We start from the raw sequence: 23,468 nt of genomic DNA on the forward strand, positions 1-23,468 counted from the left end.
GAATGTTGAAAGATAGAGAAAGAAATTGTAGTAAGTTCTTACATAGGATGGACACTTTGAAGAAACAGGAACTGCTAATAAATCTGGCAAATCAATAGCTCAATCTCTACAACTATTTAATCACTTATTCTGACTGCTTAGCTTTAGGAGTTGTTTGATCATTATCATTGTTTTAAGTTTATTAGAGAAGATTTTCAACATCCAGATTTGCCCTTAATCTTAACAATAATAGCTAGATTTCTTGCATAATGGTAAGGATAGAAAGGTAAAAATGATAAAAAAATTTTTTTGACATTCTTTCATCCTTATTTCATTGCCTCACCAGAGTTAACCACTGTTCTCAGGGTCTTATGTATATTTCTAAGCTGTGCATATGCAATTATATATAAACACACACACACACACACACACACACACACACACACACACACATTCTTCCTGTCCCCACTTTTTGCACAAGTGGAAACCCTTGCTTTGCAGTTTGCTCTTTTCCAGAACTGATAGTTGCTACATTCGAGCCCAGCTGGATATATCACAAGCAACCATTCTGATTGCTTGGTACCTGTACAATTCCAGTGGTTAAATATTTTCAATATTATCTCTGTCATCTTCCCTTACAGTTGATCCACATCAGTGCATATTATTTGCACAATTTTTTAAAATAGATTTTTATTTTATTTTATTTTTAGAAAGGTTTTAGATTTACAAAAGCACTGAGAAGATGGTACAGGGAGTTGCGTCTGGTTTCCCTTATTAACACTTTACATTAGTTTGCAGAACCTTTTTAACTTTTAATGATTTAAAGATTGGGCCCTACTTATTCCTAAGAAGAGGTATTTAAAATCTGGAAGACCTTTTGAGTTCAGGATATTTTAAGTAAATCAAACATTTCATCTCAAATTACTCAAATTTCTTTTCCAAAGTCATTTGAAGCAATTCATTATGATTTCCCTCTGTACCTACATTTCCATCTACTTATATAATGTTTAGTACAAACAACTCCCGTCTCTTGCTCTATAATCACACAGATGTAACTGTAGAAATGCTCTTGATAGAAATGAATTTCCTTTAGCCCCCATATATTTTTCCCTTCCTCAGAATTGTGTATCTTCACTGGCATAAACTTACCACGCTTGCCACAACCCCCAGGGAGGAGGTTGTGAGTGAAAATGCATTTGCTACATCCGCTGCACTGCTAGTTAACAACTCCAGATTCCAGAAAATCTTTCTTTGCTTTTAGCAACTTATGTGAAGGTAATGGATCAAGTACATACTTAAACAAAGGCTGAGATGACATTTAGGGCAGGCATCAAGAAACTGAACACATTAAGAAAATGTTCCCCTTTGTAGCTAGTTCGTCTACGTATTTTCATATCAAAAATTAAAAACACTTTATCACTGTTGATGATAACAGGGTTTTGCTTAGTTGGGGATTTATTTTTATAGTACTCATACTTTTAAACATATCTTGGATATTAGGTGAATCCAGTGGTTCTCAATGAGAAGCATTTTTGGCAATGTCTGCCAAAATCTTTGACTGAGATGACTGACCAAGGGAGTGTTCTTGGCTTCCAGTAAGTAGAAGCCAGAGATACTGCTGAACATCCTACAATGCACAGGACAGCCCCTCAACAAAGAATTATCGGTCCAAATAGTGCTGCGGCTGAGAAGCCCTGAGTTAATCTATCGCTCCTGGATTATTGAAAACACTTTACCAGAAAGTCTGCTTTTGATTTTTGTAATAGAATATAATCTAAGATCTATAAATACCTGTTTGAAAACTAAATAATACAAAAAAGCTGTTGCTAGAGATTGTTTTCAAAGTTCCATGTCTTTGAAAGTGTCATCTTTGTAAAGTTTCATTTACAAAGCACACAAAAGATAAAACAGCCATGAATCATGGGGAACTAATGAATTTAAAATAATTGAAGCCTGATTTTACCTCAAGATGTGTTTGTGTCATTTTTGAAATTTTTTTTAGTGTTTATTTATTTTTGAAGGAGAGAGACTGAGCGTAAGTGGGGGAGGAGCAGAGAGAGAGACACAGAATCCAAAACAGGCTCCAGGCTCTGAGCTGTCAGCACAGAGCCCCATGCGGGGCTTGAACTCAGGAACCACGAGACCATGACCTGAGCCAGAGTCGGACGCTTAGCCACCGACTGAGCCACCCAGGCACTCCTCTTTTCTTTTTAAAGAGACTTAATCTTCTATACTCAGTGAACTTGGAAAAGGGAATTACTTTAATCTGAAAACAAACTTTCTTAAAACTATTTATTGTCAGAGACTACTTAATAAAACCACTCTACTTGCTATTAGTTGTAAAGACAGAGTTAATAGAAGTTGGTTTGAAAATACAGTACTTGTTACAACTTCTCACAAGATGACAGACGGCAGGTTGGGCACTAGAGACAGTGAAACTGCAATACGTTTTTTCATCCCCATTAACACTTTCTAAATATTGAGGTACCTAATGGATTCTAACTTAAGTACATACTGTGTCTACTCTTCTTCCCCAGTGAGTTGTAAAAGCAGGGAACTGTTTTTATTTTTCTTCCTCGAAAACAGCCCCCCTCCGCCACCACTCACCCAAACAAGACCTCCCTAATGCCTGGCACGTTTCTTTCCATAATATCTATCACACATACTGGCTGATGGGCTGAGTTTATTTGAATTTCACCATGATTGAGCCCACGCTTGATAGCTGGGGACATGATTTCCTTAGCTTCTTGAAGGGTGTTGAACCCCTCTCATGAATCTGTTTTTAAGAGCTCTCTCTCACACAGAGTCTCTACCTCATTGCGAATGGGCCGTGATGGATTCCAGTTGGCTGAGCCTCCGAGGTTGGAGGAGCACCAGGCCCCTCTTCAACAGGATGTGGGAACATGCTCCTCACCACAAATTGAGTTCTCGGGGCAAGCTCAGGCTCTGCAGAATGGGCAAGGGCACAGGTAGGAGGAGCTGATGGCGGAAGCGGTGGGGGAGCCCTCACAGGACTGTCGGTGGCTTGTAAAGGTGAAGAAGGAGCTGCAGACAAGCCCGGCAGCCAGCCTCCCGCTGTGAGGTGTAAAGGAGGAAGAAGACAGCACCTGGCATGAGTGGGGTCTCTCTGGGAACTGTGTTGCTTGGATCCCCTCAACACAGGTGAACTTGGCCATTTCGCTTCAGGAGGCTGGCCTAAGTACATTAGCAGAAAACCTCTGCATCATTATTCCCCCTTGTATTACCTCAGGCACCTGTTCTGGATCCTTTCCTTGTTCCTACTGTGTTCTCTCTTCTAGAGGGAATTGGAGTAGAGGAAACAAGATAGTTCAGCAGCAAGTAAAGCTCAGCCAGTGGTGGCCCACTTTCCAAATGTTGTGTCACCTTGGACTCTCAAGGTATATTGATGCTTTAGGCTTTTATGTACCTTCTGTATTTAAAATCAGTCTTGAAAATCACCATCTTTCTACAAAGTAGAGCCTTCCAACCTTTCTGGTTATCCTACCAAATAGCTCCTGCACCAACACGGTTCTGACTTTGTCATGGCTTCTGATGCCTTAAGCAAAATGGATCAGGAACTTCACTGTGACTTCTTATATGTTTCTGAAGTTTGTTCTGCTATAAGTTGTTGACTCCTTGATGCTAATGGAATGGTGACAGGATGTAGAGAATACGAAGTCAGAGGTTGGTGGTAGGGAACGACAAACAGCCCCCAAACCATTTATTTTTGTTAGCCCATTTTGTATAGCTTATATAGAAAATTTAACTTACATTTGTTTACTGTATAATTCACTCAGCCTGAGTTAACTAAATATATCAATTAGAAGATAGTCTCTGAGGAATTTACAGTTTGGCTAACAAACTTGTAGGTAATTGAAGTGTTTTCATAGATGTCTTACTAGCGGCTTATTTGGATCTTAAGACAATATTTAAGTACACTCCATTATGTGACAGAACTTCTTTCATTTTTCCTGTGCCTCCAACTCTATCATCTCAAAGAGATCTTAATTTCATTTACTATTTCTAGTGGTTATTCTATTTTTATATATACGTAGTACACACAAGCAAAATAAAACTTACTTTGCTAAAAACATACGAGATCTAAAATAAAAACTCTTGATGGCTGAGAAAGATGCTGTTTGACCTGGGAAAAAATAACATAGAAATGTTCTGCTTCCTTTTTTCTCAGTCTCCATGTTCCCTGCAGCACAGACACAAACACGCAGACACACATAGACACGGGAGCCCGGGCCGTGAGTTCTCTCTCTGCACTTGACAGGAAGTTAGAAACCGAAAGTGTATGGTCTACACGGAGTGGGCTGGGGTAGGGAGATGAGGCCATCTATGGGGTTTTCTAGAGACTTCCTTCCCAGCATGTGAAAGTTCTGTGAGAAGAAATCGGCTCAGAAGAGGAAGGTGTTGACAAGCTAATCAAGACCGGTTACAGTAAAGGATCCGGAGTGTGAATGGAGGAGAGTGAACCTAGCCATTAGAAGTGAAGGATTATGAAAGATTCCACAAACAGAAAGGGAAAATTTGAAACCTCACTCTACAGAACATGGCTGTATGAAGCCCTCCCTTCGTGTCCCCCTTTGCATTCCTGCTCTGTCTCTCCTTTTGAACTTTGAAAATAATTCATTCAGTATTTAGTAATCAGGATTTAACAGTGCGTTCACCTCACACCTCTTGCCTCGCTTCTCCTCTCCCATAAGTCACAGTAATAAGACTGTGTCATGAGATGAGCAACTTCTCTCACCTTTGTCACCACGGGACTTGTTAGAGCAGGTTGCGCCCTTTCTTATTAAAATCGTGCTGTTCTCAATTTCAGACTTTTCATGGTGTATATCTTGCTCTTAACACCAGCTACCCTCTTTCCCCTGGTCCCTCATCTTTCCAAGGTGCTTCATGGCTTCCACTGCTCTGGGCTTTCACTTATCCATTCCTTCATACATTCCTTCATTTTCTTCTGAGAGAACTGATGACTCCTTACTAATGCGCCAATAGTTGTTGGATGTAGCACATAGCCACCGTCTAGTTTAAAATTTGTGCTTATTAAGATTACTCATTTCAGGGTCCAAATGCCCTCAACACCCCCCTCCCCCTCCCCCCCCCCCCCCCCCACCAAACTATGTACACTTGTATGGTTAGCAAAAATTTCTAGAGTTTGGAGTTTTATATCTGTTCTAATTCTATTATTAGACCTAATAATCACATTTTAAAACAAAATTTTACATACAATATCTTATTTGATCCTCTCAAAGCTTGATTTATCCCTATTGTCAGAGAAGGAAAACCCAAGCTCCAGCACATGGTAGAAAAGAGAACTAAACCTAGGTTTTCTGACTCTAAATCCCATGTTTGCCTAAATACATCAGAGGAATCATGACTTTCTTTCCATCTTGTATGGTTACAAGTTTGAGTTTGAATCCTCAGCTCACATAGAAGACAAATTTCTCATTCTGACCCAAAACGTCTTCCACCTAACCTTAATGATTTACCTTCTGCCCAAGAACCTTTCATTATGGCAGGTGGTGTGTTAGTACTTGTTCTACCCATGGTCTTGACCATAGCAGATCTGAGATGAGCAAGGAGACAAAGCAAGACAGGGGATATGGGGCCTGAGGCCAAGACATCCTGCTGGACTTTGCAACATCACAGGCCATCTGAAAAGGGTGAGAGAAGACAAAACGAACAATGCCGCTGGCTTTATTTTTGATGTTTGGTCTCGGTGAGTGTCACATCAGGGTGGGATGTTTACTTGGATGACCTATTAGGTCTCTTTTCTCCCCAAACAACTGCCCCCTAGAGTCAGTGACATGAATAATCCAATTGGCAGTTTAGGGGCCTGGGGCACCATTCGGTTCATCCATTGTCCCCCTGGGATGGTGTTTGTTATTCATCTGGCTGCAGAAGGAAGTTGAAGGGTGTGAACTGATCTAGCTAGGGAAGGAGGCTATGATTTGGGAAGGCCCAAGGCAAAAATCAGATTGATAGCAATGAATTCATATAAAATAACTCCTTTTGTCTGGATAAAAAGCAATGTGTGTGTGTCTATATATATCTATATATCCATATATCTATATAACTATCTATCTATATATATATAAACACACATACATACTGTTAACATCGATGGTTCATTCAAAGAACAGAAATAAAAAATTAAATACACCAAAATCCCTTCTTGTTTTTATGATTTTTAAAATTCTGTGGTTTTCCTAAAGAATGAAAATACGACAGAGAAAGTCACCTATTATTTTAAAATAAAGATATCCTTTAATTAAAATATTTAACCACATGAGCTATTACTTCACACCCATTAGGATGGCTATTATATAAAAAAAAAACCCACCAGAAAATAACAAATGTTGGCAAGAAATGTGGAGAAATTGAGCTCTTGTGCATTGCTGGTGAAAATATAAAATGGTGAAGCCACTGTGGAAAACACCATGCTGATTCTTCAATCCAGCAATTCCACTCAAATAAGTGAAAATGGGGACTTGCACAGATATTTGCACACCCATGTTCATAGCAGCGTTGTTCACAGAAGTCAAAAGGGGGAAGCCATCCAGGTGTCAACGGTGGAGGAATGGATGAAGAAAGAGTGTTATATGCACACAATGGAATGTTATTCAGTCTGAAAAAGGAAGAAACTCTTTAGTGCTACAACATGGATGAGCCTTGAGGACATTACGTTAAGTGAAATAAGCTAATCATAAAAAGAAAAATATTGTATGACTCCACTTATCTGAGGTACGTAGAGTAGTCAAATTCATAAAGAGAGTAAGTAGGATAGTGATGATCGGGGGCTGAGGGTAGGAGGTGATGGGGAATTAGTGTTTAATGGGCATAGAATTTAGTTGGGGAAAAGGAAAACATTCTGGAGATGGATGGTGTTAATGGCCATAGTATAGTGTGAAAGTACTTATGACCATGGAATTGTACACACTTAAAAATGGTTAAAATGGCAAATTTTATGTTCTGTATATTTTACCACAAAAAAGTGGTGTAAATAGTTGAGTAGTATCTGAAAGATTATTAAATTAAATGAAAACTCTTTGTAAATGATACAATTGTTTTGATATTTTTCCACAGTGGGATATTTTCTTTCTTTTTACCCTAGTTTTAGTAAATGGAAGAGGAAAATGAACGTGACTTGAAATGGAGGAGAAAATGATCTTTCAACAAGATCAAGCTTTTTGAAGACATTCTACTGTCCGGATGAAATTTTGTTTGATTGAGAATATTTTTTCAAAACTTTTAAGACGTTTTAAATGACGTACATATAAATGTGGCAAAAATGTCACAAAGGACCAATGTCAGATCTCTAATGTAAATAAAAACAATAAAAAATTACTTGAGTGGTATAAGCACACCTCACTGACTAAAGTTATTTTTGTAACTGATGTGTTAAATAAACAAAGGTGTTTTGGATGGTCTCCTCTGACACGGGACAGGGTAAGTTAGAAGCACAGGGTATGGTACAATCACCTTGGGAGATTTTTTTCAAGCAGCTCATGGTATATGACCCATCCTATCCTGCTGTGCTCATCTAAGGGTTTCTTTATGCATAAGACAATCACCAGCCCTGCCAACCATGAGGACAAATGGGAGCATGTGGCATGTTGGGATACCAAAGTGATTATAAACACTAATAATGAACTATCAGAAAGAGAAATTAAGAAAACAAACCCATCTGCAATAAAATATCTAGGAATAAGTTTAATCAAGGAGGTGAAAGTTCTTTATATTAGAAACTAAAAGACAGTAATGAAAGAGACGGAAGAACACAAATAAATGGAAAGGTATTCTGTGTTCATGAATTGGAAGAATTATTATCATTAAAGTGTCCATACTACTCACAGCAATATACAGATTCAATAAAATCCCTATAAAAATTCCAATGGCATTTTTCACAGAAATAGAACAAACAATCCGAAAATTTGTATGGAACCATAAGAAAAAAAATAACCAAAGCTATTTTGAGAAAGGACAAAACCAGAGGCATCATGCTACCTGACTTCAAACTGTATTACAAAGCTATAATAATGAAAACAGTAGGTATTGGCATAAAAACAGACACACAGATCAATGGAACAGAATAGAGAGCACAGAAATAAACCCATGCATGTATAGTCAATGAATTTATGACCAAGGAATCAAGAATATACAACAGGGAAAAGATAGTCTTTTCCATAAATAGTGCTGGGAAAATTGGACAGTCACATGCGAAAGAATGACACTAGACCACTATCTTACACCATACATGAAAATTAACTCAAAACGGATTAAAGACTTGAATGTAACACCTGAAACCATAAAACTCCTACAAGCAAACAAGCCAACCAATTTTAAAAATGTGCAGAAGACATGAATAGACATTTTACCAAAGAAGATATACAGATGGCCAACAGACACATGAAAAGATGCTCAGCATCACTCATCAGGGAAATGCAAATCAAAAGCATGATGAGATATCAGCTCACACCTGTCAGAATGTCTATTACAAAAAAGAAAACAAGAGATAACAAATACTGGCATGGAGGTGGAGAAAAGGGAACCTTTGTCCAGTCTTGGTGGGAATGCAAACTGGTGCAGCCATTATGGAAAATAGTATGGAGGTTCCTCAAAAAATTAAAAATAGAACTACTATATAGTTCAACAATTATAGTTGAACTGACTTAGCCACCCAGGCACCCCTAATTAAGGATCATCTGATGAGATCATCCTATATTATCCAGGTGGCACTGAATCCAGGAACAAGTGTTCTTATAAAATACGGAAGGGAGAAAGATAAGAGGAGGAGGAGAAGGCCATGTGAAGACAAAGACAGATTGGAGTGATATAGCCACAAGCCAGATAATGCCTGGACCCACCAGAAGCTGGAAGAGGCCAGGAATAGATACACCCCCAGGGCCTTTGGAGGGAGCATGGCCTGGTTTACAGCTTGATTTCAGAATTCTGGCTTCCAGAACTGTGAGAGAATACATTTCTGTTGTTGTAAGCCATCTAGTTTGTGATAATTTGTTGCAGGAGCCACAGGAAACTGATATGCCCACCTTCACAAAAGTCCAATATGCTTTGTGCTGTTTTTCTATGAATATCCAAGTGCCTAAATGGATGAAGTTCAGGATGAAGGCCAGAAAGTCTTTTTGCATGATAACCTTGTCTGGGCCACCATACGTTATCACCCTAGAGTAGACATTCCTGCTGGGGTTGTCCCTGACTTGGAAAGACAGAGTGGGGAATCAGTTACATGTTGCACATGAGCTTTTGTGTCATTTAACCTGCTCTTGGAAGCAAGATCTGACCAACATCCAGGGCGCGGACTCAGCAATATTATTAATAAATCATACATTGAATTTATATACTGAATGGTTTTACTTGTTTCTTGTTCGAGTAAGGAGGCCAGTTAGCAGAAGTAGAAGAACAGGACAAGCCCTGAACTCTCCATATCTATGAGAGAAACCCTCTACTAGCTTCTGATCAGGTAATTTCAGCTTCTAAAATTTCTCATGGGATTTTCATCTCTTCTCAAACACATACATATTTGGTTTATTCCTAGTGGCTGATACAGAGACGATTCCAACATCCACTTCTCTTCACTCAGCAACTATAGAAATACATGCCTGGGACATATTGCCTCTGGGCTTTCACAAAAAGAGAGATTAAAATGGGCTAAGTGCTTGCACTTAACTTTTAGACCACTAGGTGTCAGTGTGACTGCTCGATGGGACCGCCATAACGTTCAAGAGTGAATTTCCCCTAGAAACTCAACTTTATTGAGCTCCAAAGTCCAAAGAAGGGGGCCTATGGGATGTGGGCAGGAGCTGTGGAGCATTTGAAGCTCCTGGTAGTTAAGTGGATGGAAGTGACAAGCAGGCAGCATGAATTTGAGTCTTGTAAATAATTCCCCTAGAGAAATGGAATCCTTCCCAGACTTTTGTTTCTAAAACAGAAGGCTGACTTCTCCCAGGATGTTTCTCGAATACACTGCAATGCCTTTGATATTCGTGATAACTTTTAGTGGAGGATTTTTAAAGATGTGGTTTTACTCGAAAGAATGATGTCTTCCTTTTGCCCCTCACCTGTAACATTAATTTCTTGGTTATTATCATATTTGAAGTTTATTCCTTGCCTTGTATATGCACATGTTTTGGTCTACATAAAACCTCTCCTGACAGGTCTTGCAGCATGGACAGAAAAGCACAGCCATGACTTTGCCTTGTGTTCATAAACCTATCTATTTTTCCACATGGAATAATCTCTACCTAATGCCAAACTGCTTTAAGTGGCAAATATTAACAATCTACTATTACATATTAGTAAACAATAACTTCATATAATTTTATACTTACAACAGCTCTCTGAGGTAAGTACTACTTTTGTCTTCATTTTTTAGAGGAAACTGAGGCACAGAGTGGTTAAGTGGCTCACCCAAAGTCACATAGCTGGTAGGAGGCAGAGTAAGAGGCCCATGCTCTTCTGTGAACTACCTCATCATAACTCTCATGAAAAGGATGGGAAAAGGCCTTATGAATTCTTCAGAAGAGGCAGAAATTCATATGAGAGGGCCAAAGGCTCCAACCGAATTTTGTTTTTAGTTACTGTCGCTTTGAAAGATTTCCTCAGATCATTTGTAGTCCTTTGTCATCCTTTGTCCCTGTTTGCCAGGACTCCTTCTGAGATGGCAGGGTTGATGGCGGCCTAGCTTCCTTTCCCTGGTCTGTGTAGAAATTTCACACGAGTCCCCACCCCCTGCCAGATCTTAAGGTTGAGGGGAAATTGAAATTTGCTCCTCCTCATCAAAAGAATGAGCACACACTTGTTAGGAGCCAGGGTGAACTGAATCGTCTGTGCCCAATAGGACCAGGTTTCATGTTCTGTTGTAAGACTTCGTTTAAGAGCAGCTGAACCAGAGGCTGGAACAGGAACATGTGAGAGGCCCTATTCAGTTACGAAACAGCAAGTGACAGACACATTTTTATCTGCTTAGCACCCTCTGGCCACAACGAGGCTGTGTTTTAGTGTCTGATGAACACCTCTTTGGCTATTTTCCAGCAGAATGTGTCTTTCTCTTAGTTATTTCAGCTATCACAGTCGATACTGCCAAAATTTGGAGACGGCACCAAATCCTGCTGTAAAAACTCACACGTTTATTTGAAAGAAGCAGTTACCTGACTCCTGCAGAATGAGGTGGGGGGGATGGCCTCATGTGGCTCGTCTTCCTGGGGCCAGGGGCTGGGCCCCCTCACTTTGGGCTGTTGTGTCTGCTCAGCATGCAGAGTCTGAGGACTGTGGAACTTTCTGATGCCTGGCAGGGTGATGTCCAGGGGAATGCTTGAGTGAGCCACCCCTCCCTCCCCCCACTAGGCTGACCGAGTCAAGAAAAGTTCTTTTATGTCCTCAGGATATTGAGTAAGAAGGGGGAGAATAAGGGGAACTAAAAACTGTCTGTTCAGCCTGGACGCTTCTGCTGACATTCCCACCAAGCATATGACAGTTTTAAGGACAAATTCGGAACGAGGTTCTCGGGCCCGCCACTCTGGCATGCAAGGGGAGGAGCCAGAAGGCTGTGGTTCTGGAACCTGTTACACACCTGGGGCTGCCCTCCTGCAGGAGGGGTCAGAGAGAGGACTGTCGATTAGGGAGGTCCACTCTGAGCCATGAAGATTTGGGACTTAACTGCATCTGCAACTGGGAGATGAAATGAGTGCTCGGCTCTATGAGCCGATGGGGGTGCATGTGGCGGAAAGCCCAGTGGTTTCACTCTTTTCTGCTGTTGGTTAAACTTTCCTTCAAACTCTGGAAAGACTGGAGTATTCAAGTTACAATCTCTGTTGAGAGACTACCATTGGGACTAAGTGGGGTTTTAACAAATTGCGGTTGTTAAATTAACCTCCTCACCTTCTTTCCATCCATCCATCCATCCATCCATCCATCCACCCATCCATCCATCAGTTGTAAACATTAAGCACCTACTGTATGGGCCAAGCACTATACTGAGACTAGAAAAGTGAACAAGACAAGATTCTTCTTAGTGTTTATAATCTTGTAGCAGTCGCATCAGAGATGGTCACTTCCCTCCCTGTCTGGTTTCCTCCCCTTCCACAGCAGGGGATTGTAAACCATGGCCCATGTGCCAGCTCTGGCCTATGGCTTGTTTTGTATAAGCTAAGCTAAGAATGGATTTTTACATTTATAAAGAGTTTAAAAAAACAACAACCCAGAATCTAAAAAGAAGAACAACAACACATGACAAAGCCTGTATGTAGCCTAAAATATTTACTATCTGGCCCTTTCCAGAAAAAAATTTGCCAACGCCTATTTTATGGCAAGAGAATTCTTGCATTTTTATCCAGGCATATGACTACACAGAAGAAAACATTTTCTAGCCCCTCTTGCCACTAGATGTGGTCATATGACTAAGATTTGGCCAATGGGATCAAAGTAGAAGAGATTTATGTAGCTCCTGGATAGTACCCTTAACCTAGCACGCTTTCCCCTTCCTGCTGGCTGCAATGCTGTGGGGGCCTGAGTCGCTGCCGCTCACTGAAGAGGAAGGAGAGCAATGCTCTAGGGGTGGCAGAGCCAGAAGGGGGCCTGGGTCCTGACATCAGGGGGCAACTCTACTGTCCTGGGATTTTGCCGGATGAGAGAGGGAAAGACAGAAAGAGAAGAAATATTAAGGTTTCAAAGTCAGTCTTAATGTTTTTTTTTCTTGCCCACCAACCTCCCTCTGATGCCAAAGATATCAACAAAACAATATCTCCCCAAACCCAGAACATGCCCTGCCTTCATGAAATGCATCTCCTCTCTTCACATTTACCTGGAAAACTCCTGTGCGAGTCCCAAAGCCCAGTGTAGATGTCATCTCCATTTGAACTCAGTCCCTTAAGACTTGGCAGGATGTCCTTGCTCTGGCTTCTGAGGTATCTTTCAGTTTTTGGAGACAAGTCTGTCTCTCTCACTAGACCTTGAGCTTTTTAAGGGTGGGGGCTGTGGCTGGTCTTTGATCCATAGTTCCTAGTACAGTGCCTGGCACACAGAGGCACTTTATAAACATTGTTGAGTGAATTAATTTATTACGGGCCAAGGGAGGCTTCTTAGTTTGTGGGGTACTTTTTTTTAATGCATGTATCCCAGGAAAAGTGAACCCAGCAATTTTCACCTCTGTGAGATAGAAATAAATTTTGCTCTAAAATAGGGGAGAAGAAATGTACACATTTACAAAGATTATATTTAAAAATTTAAGTATTTAAATTGAATGGTAGCTATGCTCATTGATAGTGTCTGAAAGGTTTGGAGATTTAATAAAAATAAGTAAAACACTATGAGGTGAGTTTGGTAACATAATGAAATGTTCCTGAAATAAATGAAAAGTGTAAATACTTACCTGAATCTATCTTATATTGAGTTGATCTTATTATTACATAATAATAAACAATTTTTCTCTATTTTTATAATTCTTCACAAAGGAAGAAATATGCAATAATTTATTATTTGATAAAACCATGATAATGATGATACAAATTCCATTTGGCTCTCCCCATGCCCCTCGATGTTATGTGGCTTATAATCAGAACATGCAAAAGTAAAAGCACTTTTTCTGGCCTAAGCCTGTTTTACTGGGTGCTCTGGATACATGCAACGATTTTTGTGAAGCAGCAAATTAACGTAAGATTTTTAAGTCACTGTATAGCAGCAGTATTTTTCCCCTTCATTTAAAGGAAAGAATACAAAATATGAGAGGTATATTTTTCTTCACATATAATCCTTCTTGAGATGGTGCTACCAGAGGATGGAGTCAGAAAGAACTACCTGCATTGTATTTTTAAAGGAAAATAATAGTGTAATATTGCGTTATTATTCAAACACCTACTTTTCATTATTTTTGTAGCTACTCACTAAAGCTTTTAACAAATTACAAGGAAACCTGAGCAATTTCCTAAAATAAAATCATTCGAAGGTTTCTTAACTCAAATACTAGATCTTACATTACATCTGCTGCAGAATTATAGCTAACACCTCAATGCTTCTGGCTCTTTTATTAAATGTTTAGGACTCTCCCCTCCTCCAGCAAGAGCAATTCTAAGCAAATGATGAAGGTCTCAAATGAATAGCCCTTTCTTTGTGGACTTGAAAACCAGGCTCATTCTTCTCCATTATGTGCAGCTCTATTGTGCAACACAAGGAAATAAAATACCATAGGGGGAAAAGTAGTGAGTCAGGGGTTATGTTAGGAGGCTGGAGGAAGCCAGCTTACTCAGCTCGATGCTACCTGTAACAATACCTATTTAGGATGCCAGAATTTCTGTCTTTACAACCCAGGTAAATTCTTCTACTATTCCTATCTGACCGTCGTCTTCACCTGTACCCCAGGTTGAGAAATCTTACCCTATTTCTGTCTGCAGCATGGGACTGTTTATACGTGTGGCCTGTCAACGTGCCTGCTTTTCTGTTCTCTAAATTAAATGCTGTACTTAGTGTTCCTGAACTGAGCAATTATAACATTTATTTCCTCTCAATTAAAAAAAGTGACAGTTAACATTCTAGTTCTTCAGGAAGAGACACGAAGCCAATGGCCAGTGGAGCCACCTTTCAAGGAGAGGTGATCTGGTTCTGGTGGCTATGCCGGCTGTGCTGTGCCTTTGACGGTCTCCAGGGACTTACTTGGAAAACAAATCATGAATGTGTTTGGGAGTGAAAATGATTTGGTCTCAAGTTAGGCTTTAACACAATCCTGATGGCTTCCCTTACCGTGAGGATCTGGAGATGGTGCGAAGGCAGATTGGGCGGGCTTCGACCTGGCTTGCTCAGCAAGGGAGTGCATTTGTCAGGAGAGCCCCAGCCTCACCAGACTCACCAGACTAAGTAGCCGCAGGTGAAGCACAAATGAGGCCACACCCTCCCCAAACTGGCCCCGCCGGGCTGATGGACTTCCCCTTGTCAGGAGCTTTGTCTTGAAGCCAATCACGTTCTGATCACAGGTTATGTAAAGTGTAAATTCCCAGAGTGAGTTCACTATCTGCTGTCAAAACTCCCCAGTGTGTCCAGACACATTGGTAACTGGTATGAGAATGCATCACATAGGACAGAAGCCAAGAAACAGGTCTGCTTAGTTTCTGTAACTGTAACAGTTCCCTCCCCTTCCACCCATCAGTATTCCCACACACAAACCAGACAAACATTACAACCTGCAAGGGGCAGGACCGGCTCCAGATTAGTGTGTGAAAAAAAAAAGATGGTTTTTCTCTACTTTCCTCCACCCTGGATCCCTCTGACCCCACCCTCCTTCCTCCAACCTGCCCTTTCTTTTTGCTTCTCAGGGAAGCAGAAAACTAGCTGATCAATATCAAAAGTTTTTCCAACGCTCAGCTTCTTAGATTCTACATATGCATTCAAAATAAGAAAAGGTACAAGGACTTGAATAACTTCCAGGGGTTCTGCTGTGTGAGGTTTTGCTAACCGGCAAGACTTTTTGAAAGATGCCAGCAGTCTCTGAGAAGTCGGCATGCGAGACCTGGGCCCATTTCTCATCTTCTCCTGGAGGCTCTCCTTTCTTGAGTTTTTGTCATGCAGAAGAGTGGCCACTCAAGATTTTTGATTATGTGCAGCTAGCAGTAAGATATATTTGAGCATGTGCCCCTAGTAGGTGGATATCTTTTAGTGAGCCTTATCTATCTAGCTAACCGTCCACACACACAAGTGTATTACTTTGCAAATATACTTTACCCATGATAAAGTGTAAGCAAAAATAGAAAAGCAAAGGTGAGATTTTAAAAATATAATCCCGCTAACAATTTCCCTCCTTGTCCAACAAACTGTCTTGAGCCCTCCTTCTGTTGTGTTCACTCCATTTCGGAGACCGCTATTGAGAAGAGTGGAGAGAGAAAATCAATGCACTAGAAGTAGGCAAAGGGCACAGGGGTGTCAACAAAACCATGGGGTTTCGTACTAGTTGGTCGTACCCATTCAAGTGGGCTTACAAGGTCCTTCTTGAGCACACATGTGCGACCCAGCCTTCTGTCTGATCTAGAGTCTGTCTCCCCTCACCATCCTGCCCAGGTGCATCATGTCACGGTGCATGTGTTCAGTTCTGAAGTACTCGCTTACTCTCCTGGCCAGGTGACCACCTAACCTAAGGGACATCTTCACCTGAATGTCCAACAGGCATCGCGGGCACCTATTTACATGAGACCGAACAGTGAGCCGAGGATCAGCCTTGGACTCGCTTCTCTGACTCCTGCGTGCATGCATGTCTCAGCAGCGTGTCCTGTGGCTTCTGTGAAGTGTCTTTTGAACCCCACTTGCCCTCCCTCCCCAGTGCGCTGCCTGCATCACTGTCTCTTTAGCTGCAGTGGCTTCTTATGAAATTGTTCTGCCTCTAATCCTTTCTTCCCAAGGCTTCCCAGTGTGATCTTCCTATGATGAACTGGATCGTGTCTCCAGAGCCCTTCAGTGGCTCTCCAACCCTTCAGAAAAAAAAAAAAAAAATCGAAACTCCTTAACATGGACTATGAGGATTTCCTTCATCAGCTCGTGCCATGTCACATCTCCAGCTGCATGCAGCTGAGCTTCTCATTCTATTTCCATACCTTCTTCCCCTTCCTCTTCACCTGGGGTAACCCAGTCTTCTTCAAACCCCACTCAGAGATCACCTCCCCCACCAAAGCCTTCTCTGACACTTCCTCAGAAGTTCCACTCGAACTTGCTGGCGGGAGGGCCCAATTCTTAATTTATCTCTGTGTCTTTAGAATAGTAGTCCTCAAAGTTTAGTGTTCTGAAGAATAAGTGAAGGTACTTTTAAAAGTGTGATTCCTGGGGCGCCTGGGTAGCTCAGTCGGCTAAGCATCCTACTTTTGGTTTCGGCTCAGGTCATGATCTGAGTTCATGCGTTCGAGCCTCGCATCAGGGTCTGTGCTGGTGGTGTGGAGCCTGCTTGGGATTCTGTCTCTCCTTCTCTCTCTGCCCTTTCCCCGCTTGTGGTCTCTCTCTCTCAATAAATAAATAAACTTAAACAAAAGTGTGGGGTGCTGAAGTGGTTCAGTCAGTTAAGTGTCCGACTTCACTCAGCTCATGATTTCACAGTCTGTGGGTTCAAGCCTGCATTGGGCTCTGTGCTGACAGCTCAGAGTCCGGAGCCTGCTTCGGATTCTGTCTCTGTCTCTCTCTCTCTCTCAAAAATAAATAAAATAAACATTAAAAGAAAAGAGTGATTTCAGATTTGGTAGGTTTAGGGTAGAGCCCCACAATCTCATTTGTAGCCACTTCCTCTCCCAAGTGATTCTCATCTAATTCATTCTTAACACTAGTCAGTGCTAAAGCCTTCAACAAATGGCAATGAAAGAAAGAATTCTCTTTCTCATCTTTCCATGCCTAATAGGTAAATGCACTAATAAAGACTATATATATATATATATATGTATATATATGTATATATATATATGTGTGTGTGTGTGTGTATATATATATATATATATATATATGGTTTTGGAAGTGGGACTTTGGATGGACCATACCTGGGTGCAGAGATAGGCCTCCCAGCATGAATCTGGAGTGTGGACCTGCTTTTGTGGCCTGTGTGTACCAGGATGCGTACACACACATACACAAATTCATATAAATCATATTTATTAGCAACAATTAAAAATAGTTTTGAAAAACATAAAAAGGTAGGGGAACTCTTCTAGATTAAAAGATGCCAAAGGGATATAATAAAATGCAGTATGTACAGCTTGATTGGATCCTGGTTTGAACAAAACAAAATTATAGAATAATGTTGGGACAACTGGAGAAATTTTAAAGTGGGCAATTAAATGATAAAGAAATTTTTACTTTTCTTAGGTGTGATAATGGTATTATCGTTAAAATGGAGACTGCCCTTGTTATTAAGGTGATGCATGCTTAAATTTTCAGGAATGATTGTCATAATTTGCACAGTTTACTTTCAAATGGTTCAGAAAATCATTCTACATATACGTATAATGTGGCAAAGTGTTAACCTTTGGGTGAATCTAGCTGAAGGGAATATGGTTGTTTGCTGTACTATTGCTTAAGCTTTCTTGTAGATTTAAGGCTTTAAATATATTAAAAAAATGGGGAATGTAAAAACTAGAGTGATTTCATGTAAACATTCAGATTTGTGACTTTCCTTGAAAAGTCTGGTTTCTCAGTGCAACAATTCACTGGAACTTCACCGGGCCTCCATGTTTTGCTGTAACTATTTGGCTCATTGAAATCACCTGTCTGGCCCCAGGAAGCATTTGACTTGCAACCCAAGAGCCTTTGAAATTCTGCTGGATTCTCTTCATTGGGTTGTTTCTCTTGAATTCAGTAAGACTGACCTAAAGTGCCTTTTGCTGGGGAAGGCCTTTCACCTTGAGAAGCCCACATGGGAACCAGAAAACAGAAGGCTTGAGCTGGTTGTGTAGGCTATGTCTGTCCTTGGCACACACACAAAACCTAGGGCATCTCTTCTGGCGTCAGTCACCAGATCTGTATGAAGTGAAAGATCCAGTCAACAGCCGGGGGTGACTCTTAACTGGAGCAGTCACTGTCTCCAGCTTCTGGGGCTTGGGGTCCTGGTCACACAAGTCAGGACGAGCAGAACTGACCTTTGCTAGTAGACAAAAAAGCAACCTCAAAAGAGTCACAGTGAGACCACAATAGAGACTGTCTTGGGGAAGCAACGGTGGGAAATGGAACTGGGAGGGAATGATGACTGACTTCAACTTAATCCTACTGTTTATTCATTTCAGATTAGAAAAGACTTCAAACAAAGATGAGACTTCTTGGTTGATGGACACATTGGTGTTATACATTTCTTTGTGCTGCTTACTATTATTTTTTTGTATTTAAAAAAATTCTCCAAATGACAAAGCAAAACGTGGCTTCTGCCTCACGAGAGATAGAAAGATTTCCAAAAGTGCTCTACACCACTGACAGGCCAACTTTGGAAATACTGTCACTTACAGCAATGTGCTGCCAGCCTCTTTCAAGAACTGAAGGAAGAGGAAATAGAATCATGAGGCTCCGGTTTTCCTTAATACTAAGAACAACAAATTTTAATTTTAAATCACCAGAGTCAATATTTTTTGATGTGGTATTTCCCCTTAATTCCCCAGAAGCTAAAAAACAGAGGCTAGCAAAGGAAAATACATGACAAAAAATGTATGAGGTCTTTCTTATATATGATATAATTTCCCTTCTCTTTTTCTCTCTTTTTTTTGACTCCAGAAGTTAATAAAGCAAGATCCCTCACTTATGATGTAATCTCTCTCTCTCTCTCTCTTTTTTTTATTTTGGAAGCTAATAAAATTTAAAAACACTCAGTACTACAATTGATGACTTCTCTGGGATTTAGTTAAATATAGCCTTTTCTCACTATAAAATTAGAATGGTTCTTTTTGTGCATTCTAATCTCAGCAATGCATGAAAATAAAATGGGATAGTGTAGGGGCTTTCCTTTGTGGTGGCATCATGCAAAGCATCTCATTTCTCCACGGGACAGGGTATGGCTGCTGCACATGGACTGGGGTCAGTTCTGATCGAATGTCCCACGTCATGGGCTGGGCTGGGGATTCTAGGAATGTGAACTGGGTCTTTTAGAGGACAGGGGCTGATACTCTCTTACTAAAGGAAAGACATAATGCACCAGCAGGACTAAGGACTGTCCTGGGTTGGGACTCAGGGCATATATCATTCCTTAAGTTGACAAATGGAGACAACTGGTTGTCTGCACATGATGCTAATCTGATTTGTCCCACAGACCTAGTCTGTGTTGTGCGAAGGGAGTAGCTATGAAAGGAGAAAAATCCGAGGAGAAATCAGCCTTTGCCAGAACCAAATGAACAACTAACAACTCTCCTGAGCTGTGTCAGTTTGCAGATGATCTAAGCAGAATGAGTTAGAGCTCTAAGCTCCTTTGAGTCTGATCAAGAGGGGTGAGTTTGGGGTATATCCCTGGAGATTCACTTTTGATATTTACTTTTGCCATAACTTAGGGATATAATTTGACCCACACTATAAAATTCATAATTACAGCTACCTTTTATTGGGTGATTAACATATGCCAGGCAAGCACCCAGAATTTTATATATATATTACCTAATTTAGTCCTTATATAATTATTATGCCCATTTTATAGATAAGGGTACTCTGGTTTGGAAAGGTAAAGTGAGTAACCTAAGGGGCTGAAGAGGCTCTTAAACTTAAGTTTGTGTGATGGTCCACATCCACTTTCTTAAATACACCCAGTGGCTTTCTTTTTTTCCTTTTTTTAAATTTTTTAAATGTTTATTTTGAGAGAGAGAGAGAGAGAGAGAGAGAGAGAGAGAGAGAGGGAGAGAGAGAGAGAACCAGTGCGTGAGCAGGGGAGGGGCAGAGACAGAGGAAGACACAGAATCCAAATCAGGCTCCAGGCTCTGAGCTGTCAGCATAGAGCCCCAGGCAGGGCTCGAACCCATGAGTAGCAAGATCATGACCTGAACTGAAGTGGAGCACTTAACCGACTGAGCCACCCAAGCGCCCCCACCCAGTGGTTTTCAAACATGGCTTCACAATAGAGTAATCTGGGGTACTTTTAGGAAATGCTGATGGCCAGGTCTATGTGGTCCAGTTAAATCACAGTATTTGGGTGAGCGCCTGGGCATTTGTTTTCTTTAAAGTTCCTAAATGATTCTAATGGTCAATCAAGAACAAGAATCTCTGAGTCACCTTACACTACTCCCAATATAACCTAAACCATCTCATAGTGTGGTAGGCAAAATAATGGTCTCCCAAAGATGTCCACCTCTTAACCCTAGATGATTAATATGCTACCTTATATGGCAAAGGGGAATTTGCAGGAAAACAATTAAGTCAAGGATCTTGAGATAAGGAGACAATTTTGGATTATCTTGGTTGGCCCAACGTACTATAAGAGTCTTATGCAGAGAAGAGGGAGGCAGGAATGTCAATACCAGAGTGATGCAGCTTGAGAAAGGCTACACCAACCATTATTTTCTTTGATGACAGAAGGAAGCCATAAGCCAAGGAATGCAGGCAGCCTCTAGAAGCTGGAAGAAGCAAGGAAATGAATTCTCCATGAGACTTCCAGAAGGAACACACACAGCTTGAACCTTGATTTTGACTTAGTGAGATCTGTTTTAGACTTCTGACCTATGAAACTATAAGAGAATAGATTTATGTTGCTTTAAGATATGAAATCTGGCCTTTTGATTATACTGTAAGTGATATAGTTGTATGTCAGAAAATTTTACATATGCTCAGTGGCTATCCAATTGTCCATCCACCTGTCTGCCTATCCATTCAAATGTCTGTCTATCTATCTATCCAGAGAAAATTTGCTGAAAACATACTAAATATGTGAAGCATGGATTGTCATCTCCATTTCACTGATGGACAGACAGAGAAATTAACAGCTAAGGCAGGATTTGATTCCCAGTCTTTTCATCCGTAAATACACTGTTTTTTTGTTTTTGTTTTTTTCTGTACAGTGTTTCCTCTAGAGTTTATAATTACTAGAATCTCAGGCCTTGTGGGTAGGGATTCAGATATTGTTATAGCAGACCAATAGAGGAAATGTTTTAGTGCATGTACAATTTGGTAGCATTCCTTAAGGCATAAAGTTGGTGAAGTGAGTTTGCCCTCCATAGTTGCATGGCTGGGATAGTCCTGCCAGATGAATGTTTGGTCTTCTCCAAATTCTGACCTGTATAGCATAGGATATCTAGTAATGGTTAGGCTGGATCTTACCTCTTTGCTGAGAGTGGTGCCTATAGCAACACAGCACCCAAGGCCTGAGATTGGGTTTTAGAAGATTTCAAGATTTTTAAAAGTTGTAGAAGACTTTCCTCCAAATGAAATTTGTGTTAAAATAGATATAAGTTAAAACCACTCTAGTAGAGGCAGGGATGGGTATGTGAGAACCTCTTCTTTTCCCTACACAACCCTCTGATGTATATACTTGGAATTGCCTTGCTTGCTTGCTTGCTGACTGACTGATTTATTTATTTATTCAGAGTGAGAGGGAAAGGGGCAGAGAGAGAGAGAGAGAGAGAGACCTAGTAGGCTTCACAGCCAGTGCAGAGCCCAACATGAGGTTCGATCCCACGACAGCAAGATCATGACCTGAGTCAAAATTAAGAGTTAGATGCTTAACCGACTGAGCCACTCAAGTGCTCCAGCATCCCACCATTTAAAAATTATTAGGCTATAGTATTAGTGAGAGAGTAGAATGACTGATGGCCTCAGGCAAGCCATAATAAGAATAGAGCATAATCTTGTACAAATATCTTTCCATCTTAAAAGGAAAATATATTCAAGTTTCATATTCTGATATTGATTGATATTGATTAGGAAGAGGAGGAAGAAAGAAAAGACGAGAAGAGCTATTAATTAAGACTTATGTACTGGGGGAGGCAGTGTGATGAAACAGAAAAAATATTGCCCAGCTCAGAGCCAAAAGCTTCAGCTGCCAGCCCCAACCATCGTCGCTCTCAGATTGCCGTGTTACCTTGGACAAGTCCTTTCATCCAATTCAAGGATTAAATTACACAATATATGCAAAACCACCTGGCACAGTGCCTGGCACATGGCAGGTGTGGAATAAATGTTGGGTCAGTCTTTTGTATCTGAGTACCTTTCAGGCTACGAAGCATTCTGTCTGGTGCTGTGGTCAAAGATGAATAAGACAGAACCTCTGCCCTCAAGAAACTCAAGGCTGTTTGGAAGACAGATGATGTATTTCTGGAAAATTCGTAGAACAATACTATTATAGGGCAGTATATTTCAAATGCAAAATAAGCAGGCCAGATGTGAGAAATAACCATGCATTAGAATGATTCAGAAATGCCACTTGAGGCGTGGGTAGAAAACAGTGTAAATACTGGGAGAAGGATTGTTTGGATTGGATGAAGTGCTAATCCCGAGTTTCTCAAAGGCTACATAATTCTCAAAATTCTTCTTACATGGCTGGGAGGTAAACAGAGGTACAGCCAAATATTTCTCTTTCATAGAGCCAGGAACTGAGACAGGGAAGTCTAAGTTCTCACAGAATCAGCAATTCCCAGCTGTACTCTGTCCAGCTGGGTTCAGTCACTAGACCACATTGCCATCAGCCTGGTGTGGGATGCCTTTGAGATGGCCTCTAGGTAAGATTGGGTCACCCAAACAATAATAGATTGTTACATAGGTGATAGGACTTGAAAAGTGATTTTAAGCAGGATGCAAGATAGAGAGAAGCTACTGAGACACAGAGAAGTATGTTCTCAAACTGGCCTTGCTCTGAGCTCCTGGTGAATGGATCAGTGTACATCAGTCAGAAATGATGACCTTCCTCTGAGCCAAAGATAAGAGTCGTTGAAAGAAGGAGATTTAAAGATACTTGAGATCATACATACATGCATGCACACACATACACACACACACACAGGCATGCCAATGCCCTTTAGTTAAGTCAGATTTTAAAAAATTGGACATTGAAG

At 40.7% G+C, this 23,468-nt stretch overlaps 1 protein-coding gene across 5 annotated transcripts in view; it reads right to left on the bottom strand.

The window, feature by feature from the left end:
* The window catches only part of FYB1 (FYN binding protein 1), a 161,895-nt gene that overhangs the window by 104,186 nt on the left and 34,241 nt on the right, over positions 1 to 23,468 (bottom strand). Inside the window, exon 1 of one of the 5 annotated variants that reach the window (XM_078445110.2) lies at positions 11,157 to 11,322. The exons of the other annotated variants lie outside the window; for them this stretch is intronic. The gene's annotated coding sequence lies outside the window, so the exon portion shown is untranslated. Of the gene's footprint in view, positions 1 to 11,156; positions 11,323 to 23,468 lie in introns of those variants that run through there. 5 annotated transcript variants of the gene reach the window in all.

Source organism: Panthera onca, chromosome A1 (assembly GCF_046562875.1).
Source record: "Panthera onca isolate mPanOnc1 chromosome A1, mPanOnc1 haplotype 2, whole genome shotgun sequence".
Taxonomy (NCBI): domain Eukaryota; kingdom Metazoa; phylum Chordata; class Mammalia; order Carnivora; family Felidae; genus Panthera; species Panthera onca.